Here is a 7,127-nt window from a genome sequence, read left to right on the forward strand (position 1 = left end):
CTGGATGGTAAGTTCTGGATAATTGAGACTATTTCGAACTACTTTCTCAACAACAGGATAAAGGTATACAGCACCCCATCTCATGTATCTTTTTGATTGCGTTGTTCAGCGTAGTGTGATTCTAAAATTGATCTCTCCATCCCAAAGTGTATTCATTATTATGTTATGGATTTATTCTCATTCTTCAGGGCTAAGGTGATATCCTGCAAAAACACTCTGAAATCCCTTTCACAAACACCTGCATTTTCTTTAGTACTTTTCTGTTCTCAGTCTCCATCTCTACCATGCCCTTAAATTGCCCCATCTATGGAGTGAATACTGTATTGAAGTCACGCATCCTGCACCACCAAGTCCTCAGTATACAGAGTTCAGGAGTTGAGGAGCTTCAAATGCTCCTTTACCTTCTGCTTGTTTTCTCATTCCTCATTTTCTTTTGACACACAATCACTGAGAGCACTTGACAGTCTCATGGAGCAAAATCTACTACAATGTAAGATGAAAAATACATTTATAGAACTGTATCAATTATGTAATGATCATTGTTATTTTGGAATTATTTTAAATAGGAGATAAAAGCAAGTAGGAAGTGATGTTAGTGGATTTCACAGTCAGTCATTACTTTTGCTAGAGAGGGTATCCTCATTGTTAAAGAAGTTGACACCAAAATCTATTAGTATTCAAATCCAGTTAGAAAGCTCACTTATTATCAACATTTCAAATATGTACATTTTGGATCTCTTTGTGATGAAATGGTACAGAATTGATGCCACCCCAGTGGTCATCAACACCCTAACTCAGCAGCTTACTTAGTGTCTCATAAATAGAGGGGAACAAAAAGACAAGGGTCTGACCTTAAGTCTGTTTCTTCCCAACCCTTCTATGTTAGAGTCTCCCAGATCGGTATCTTCCCTTCACTTGTCCATTAGCAAGCTCTTCAAAAGTGAAGCTATGTCATTAATGTCTTCTATGCTTCTCCTTCCCCAATTTTCATGATTTTTCTCCTACAAGCTATCATAGGTATTGAATTTTATCAAAAATCCTCTTATTTAGTTATCAAAGGATACTTCTCTGAACCAGCTTCCCTGTTCATAACAGTGTGGAGAAGATTTCATCATAGCAATCTTACAGGACTGTCACCTCTTCTTGTGTGACATAGAAGCCTGGGGCATTTCTTCCTAGTCTACACTTAGGTAGAGGAACACAGGGTTTATAAGGAAACAAACAAGCAAGCAAATAGAACCCTTGAGGGATATGAAAACTACTGGAAGTTTAATAGAGGATTTGATGTCTGAAGAAAGCAAATTCACACATTTGTGGGGGGATACACAGGTACTGTAGTCCCAGTATTCAGGAAGATGAATTTCTTGGGCCCAGAAGTCCAAGGCTAAGAAAAGAGAGCTGCTTGCTCATATATCAAAGGGAGGAGAGGACAGGATTGGGTGACTAAGAGAGTGGCAGGTTGGGGAGATGAGAGATGAAGCAGGAGGAGAGTGACAAGAAAGGAGAAAAAGGGACAGGAAGAAATGTTTCAACTCTGCTGATGTATGTGTGGACCACAGATATTCTCAACCCTGAAGCATGTTTTTTCATATTTATTCTCAGTTCACTATACTGGCTACCTAAGAGGAACCTCACATCTTCAATAAACTCTTTAAGTTCTTCAATGGCCATGCCTGTCCATTCTCTCTGTCCCAATCCTCTGCAAAAGTGTGTGTGTGTGTGTGTGTGTGTGTGTGTGTGTGTGTAGAGAGAGAGAAACAGAGAATTCAATACAGTTCTTTAAAGTCTTTTCTAGATATAATCATATGAGGGTTTTCTTTATTTTAGGACATACAGTTTGGTTTCTGTGTTTTATAAAGGTTCTCTTTCAGTAACACAGATCATTCCCCAACAGACCTGTGCAAAGTTTCCTAGACTTGTCAGCCACAGATCATTCTAGAAAACATCTTGCTCTAGATATTGAACTTAACAGATTTGAACTTAACCTCTTTTACCTACCTTTGATACTTGGAAGGAAACTACATGCAACACCAGAGACTGAAACAGATAAATCATTCATGACTAAATAAATAACAACAGGTAAAAACTAATGAAAAGTTAACTGTAGTCATTTATCTTCATGTCCGATTCATTATTACAGCAAAGATCTTCTGTGAGTTAAAGTGGCCAAAGTGTCCATGTGAATAAACAGTTCATGACCTATAGCATTGCTGAAGTAAGAAGGCAAAAATAGAAGCTATTTTTGCTCAAAAGAGTCTAAAAATATCAAATCAAATATACCACTCTATTTGGTACAGCAAGGCCATATGTATATATATTATCCATTACATATTTAATTGAACTCCATGAGCTATTAGTTCTTATATGGACCATTTCATTTTAAGGATTATTTTCAATTTTTAAATTAAAGATGACATTTCAGTAGAGTTGATAGATATTGCAAAAGCAAGACTAAAACTAATGACAAGTTAACTGTAGTCATTTATCTTCCTGTCCGATTCATTATTACAGCAAAGATCTTCTGTGAGTTAAAGTGGCCAAAGTGTCCATGTCACAGGCTTTATTGCATGACAGTTTCCCATACGTTTTGGCAGCATCGTTCTTTTATTAAAGAGAATTTCCTTAAAGACAAAATCATGATACTCTGACAAATGAAATATTCTCCTGTAATTTTTGCCTATGATTAGTGAATAAAAAATAAAAAGTGACAGTAGAGATTGCAGTATCTGCCAAGAGTCGTCATTGCCACATTACATAGGTAAGATTTAAAGGAGTCTGCTGATGTCCAATGCCAAGGACCTGGTCTCTATACACATTAAGAATACCAGAACACCTGAGTGTTTGCCAAAAAGCTGAGGAGATATTGAAAAAGCATGTTGGAAATACTGATTAAAGAGAAAACTAATGAAGAATCTAAGGATCAAAATTTGCTACCAAGAACCTAATTTGCCTTATTTAACCTTGTCTACTTGACCTTACTTAACCTTTTCTACTTGCAGTGATGCTTTCTAGCAAGTAACAACTAATCCCCACTGGAAATGAATGACTCTGGAAGATGGTGCACGGTAACTTTGGTTTGACCCTGAGGTTGTTTCCCAATAGGTCTTTGTTTCATTTTGCTTGCCTCTGTAAGGGAAAAGGACTTTCTCCATCACAAATGAAAAACTCATCTCATTACTTAAGGATCCTTTGAGGTTCATGGTGAACACACAGATTTACTGACTTCTAATTTAGTTAATACCACCCTTGTCTAGAGGCTACAAATCCAAAATAGACAGACTTTCTTCCTGTGGACTGTGTGCCCTGTGTCTCCACATATTAATTATAGTGGAACACAGTCACTTTCCAAATCACTAACACATTTGAGAATTGGTTCTACTACTGAAAAGCAAGCCAACACCAGCAGATTAACTTTTAGTGTTACCCCTTGTCAATTTTGCATCGAAAAGTCCTTACCTTAATCCCTATGATGTTATTCTTTTCCTTTATGGACTCATCTGAGATTCAAGGTGGTCTGTTAGTTGAGGGGCCCTATAAAACCAAAAGTCAAATCATCCACTTTCAACAAGTAATGATACAAATATTCTGGTTCTAAAATGAGGAAGACAGGACATGGAAAAGCATGATGGGGTATGCCCTTCTGTGCTTATGTTTCTAGTATTAATTGATGAAGAAAACACCTTCTGGCCAATGAGGCAGGAAGATAGGTGGGAGGAGGATAAAGAAGTCCGCAGCAGAACCAGGCTGGTTAGAAAGTAACCAGCAGTCACAAAAGAGAACCACAGTAAGACCAAACCCGATGGGAAAGCTCTTCAGTGCCTCACGGGACTTCCCGATCCTCCACCAGTTGGGTTGCCGGTGGCACTTGGTGCCTCTCTCTGGGGTTAGCCCCTCAGCAGACACAGCTTTTTTTAGAAGAGCATTCCAAGTTTCAGGTATCCTTGATTTCCTGTACACACATTTCCTGTATACACAGTCTTCCTTTGCACAGTTTTGAACCCAGCCCACACAGGAGCTTTATTTGGGAATCCACCCTTGCTACATGCTGCATGGTCTCAGCTGCTTTCTGGAACATCAGTGCAACCCTCTGTGAACCCTCACTCTAACATTTTCTCATTTATAAACTGTAACAAAGTTGATAAAGGCAACTGTTGCTGCTAACTCAGGGTGTCTGCTAGACTTCAGAGACGGTGAGTTCTCACAGAGCCTATATGGTTAACTGGAGAAACAATTCCTTAGACACCCCTGCTCCAGCACAGTTTCCTAGAGCTTCCCTTTGTTTGGTATTCTCTTTTAAAATTAAATATCATTGAACCGTGGAGCGTAAATGGGTGGCATTTTGCCACACAGCACCTATGCCTATCATATTGTCCTGGTGCAGTATCTCTAGTTTCCTTAAATGAAAATTTACTTAACTAAATTTAACAATTATAGTCTGATCTGTCTCGTCCACAGTTTGAAACTCAGTCTCAATCCTGTATTTTTTTTTCTTTTACCAAACTATGCTTTTTTCACACAGGATGTAAATTTTGAATCATTGCTGTAAAAACCTCATTAAGCATAGACAGAAATAACTGTACTGAAGCTTGAATGCTGTGCTAACTTGAATTCAGCAGACCTAGAGGAAGAGAGAAGTGTTTGCAAGCTCTCTACCCACTTTCTTTTTCCTTTATTATATCCAAGACCCCAGGCCATGGATTAGCGCATTCATGCATGGGCTGGGCCTCTGTGTTTCCTGTAATCATCTATGTAGTCTGTCCTGTGGGTACCCAAGTTAGCCTCAGGCTCCACAGTGATTCTAACTGCAACTCGAATATTGTATTGTGAGGCTCAAATGTTGTGTCTTGATGGGGACTGTGTTGGAAAGAAAAAGAACAGTACCAGGATGAGAACCCAGGGCTATTTCATTGTTTAGTTTACCTCCTCACCCAGGAAGTTGCTCTGCCCTGTAGAAGATGCTACTAAAGACCTAACTGACATTGGTTCCATACACTACACTATTTCCCAGTTATGTGAGGTAGTTTAAGCTTCATTCATCCTGACAAGTCTCTGGAAAAACCCTCTACTACACTAATACCTGTTTGTCCTTCAAGACTGTCAGGAAGTTCACCACAGGGAGCCTGTTCTGCCCCACAGCTCCCAGGATTGCATTATAAAAGGATTTTTAATTATTCTTCATCACAATTTTCTTCAACTTTGCTGTGTATGAAACTGTTTGGGAAGGACTGTCACATGAAGCCTTGTTGGAGGAGGTAGGTCACTGGAGGAAAGCCTCAGGTTTTAGAAGATCTCACCGTTCCCAGTTATTACTCTCATGTCTTCTGATCCTGTTTCAAGATGTGAGCTCCTAGATAGTCCTCCTACATCACACCTTCCTGCTGTCATGCTCCCCAACATGACTGAAAATGTAGCCACCCCCCAACCCTTCTTCTCTAAGTTGCCTTGGCTATTGTGCCATGTCAGAGCAACAGGAAAGAAACTAAGTAACTGTGGTTTTTTTAAATGTATATGTGCACTACGTAGTCCAACTTAACCTCCTTGCTGCTCTCATAGAGCATCCCAGTTCAGTTCCCAGCAACTAAGATGTAATTCCAGGTTCAGGAAATTAAGCTTCTTTTATGGCCTCTGTGGACACCTGAATTCACACACACACACACACACACACACACACACACACACAAACTCACACTCAGAGAGAGAGACAGAGAGAGACAGAGATAGAGTGACAGAGACAGAGAGATAGAGACAGGGAGAGAGGCAGGGAGGCAGGAGAGTTGAAAGAAATAATTCTAGTCCTCTTCTTTCAGCACAGGGCATCAAGATTATAGACATGCACAATAACTGGTGGGTGCAGTTTCTTTTGTTTTCAATGTAGCATTGCATCTCATCAATTCCTCCATTAAAAAGCATGTATAATGTTTTATTACCTACAGGTGAATTCTACTGTAAGGGGACATTTTACCTTTATGTTTGTTCTTTGCTAAACTTTTAGCTCAAGCCATGAAATGACAAACAATTGTTTCCCAGTTGTGGACAAATTGTGGTCCTATCTCAGATCTAGATCATGTTTCAATTTATGGAGTTTGAATGAAGGATTACAAACATGATTTTTCCATGGGTGATGATAATATAGTTTTTGTCATACTCTTTTCCTTTGGTAGATAATGCATGACTCAGAGACTTAGCTGTTGTTTCCCAGTGTCTGACACATCCTCAATGGGACATTGTATATTTATTTTTATGGAAACATGGTATTGCCAAATCTGAGCTAGATTTCCTATTAAAAAATGATTGAATCCTCAAACGTCTCAAATATTGGTCCCTGCCATTCAGTCACTTGTTAAAGACAGTTGCCACCATATTTCTTAAAAACCATTTCTTTCACATACAAAGCACATGTCCCCTAAAATAATGAACTCCTCTCCTCAAACTTTAAGGTAATCCCAGAATCTGACTAATCTTAAATCTTAAAATGACTAATGATCCCAAAATGTTAAGTGGAATATCACAATGGATACAGAATTGATGCTTATCACTGAGCTCCCTCCATCCCTAAACTTAACCTCTATCTACATTTGGGCTTATTGTCTTCATCTTTTTCTAGCAAGAGTCAAGTTGGTTCCTGAGTTTATTCCTCTTCAGGATTGCTAGCCACAGATTCACAAGTGTGGAGGGAGCAGCAATGGGGAACAGAGTTCAGATATGATAGAGTTAGCTATCTGGGAGATGACTTTGGTAAGACAATTCAACTTTATTTCAGAGTATGTGGAATATATAGGTTTCAGGACAATGGCTGGCAATCACCTAATTTGCATTAAACAGCATGGTCCAATCATATAGCTGGGTTCCTGACAGCGTAAGCATATGAACATAGCTAGAACAAGTTACTAAGTTACTTAATTACCATGTGATCAGAAGGGGAAGAGGGTTTGCAGGGAACTATGTCAGGAGTCATCCTTGAGATGAGTCAGACATGATCAAGATAAGGCTAGGTAGAGAATACAGAAATCAGAAAGCCTCACTGGGGAAGGAGTATTTCATGTTACCAAGCTTGGAAAAAGCTACTAGGCCATGGTAGACTGTAACCTCTGATCAGGAGGTTTTCCAACATTGGTTCTTTCGCTAAT

General features: G+C 39.1%; 1 long non-coding RNA gene across 1 annotated transcript; it reads right to left on the reverse strand.

Annotated features, from left to right (window-relative positions):
• Nucleotides 1-2,090: 2,090 nt before the first annotated feature.
• LOC121138196 lies at nucleotides 2,091-3,703 on the reverse strand. Its single transcript, XR_005875357.1, has 2 exons — nucleotides 3,457-3,703; nucleotides 2,091-2,621 (listed from the first exon to the last, which is right to left on the reverse strand). It is a non-coding gene; the product is annotated as an uncharacterized LOC121138196 (long non-coding RNA).
• Between the last annotated feature and the right edge of the window lie 3,424 nt (nucleotides 3,704-7,127).

Source organism: Mesocricetus auratus, unplaced genomic scaffold (assembly GCF_017639785.1).
Source record: "Mesocricetus auratus isolate SY011 unplaced genomic scaffold, BCM_Maur_2.0 contig_5873_pilon_obj, whole genome shotgun sequence".
In the NCBI taxonomy this organism is placed as follows: Eukaryota; Metazoa; Chordata; class Mammalia; order Rodentia; family Cricetidae; genus Mesocricetus; species Mesocricetus auratus.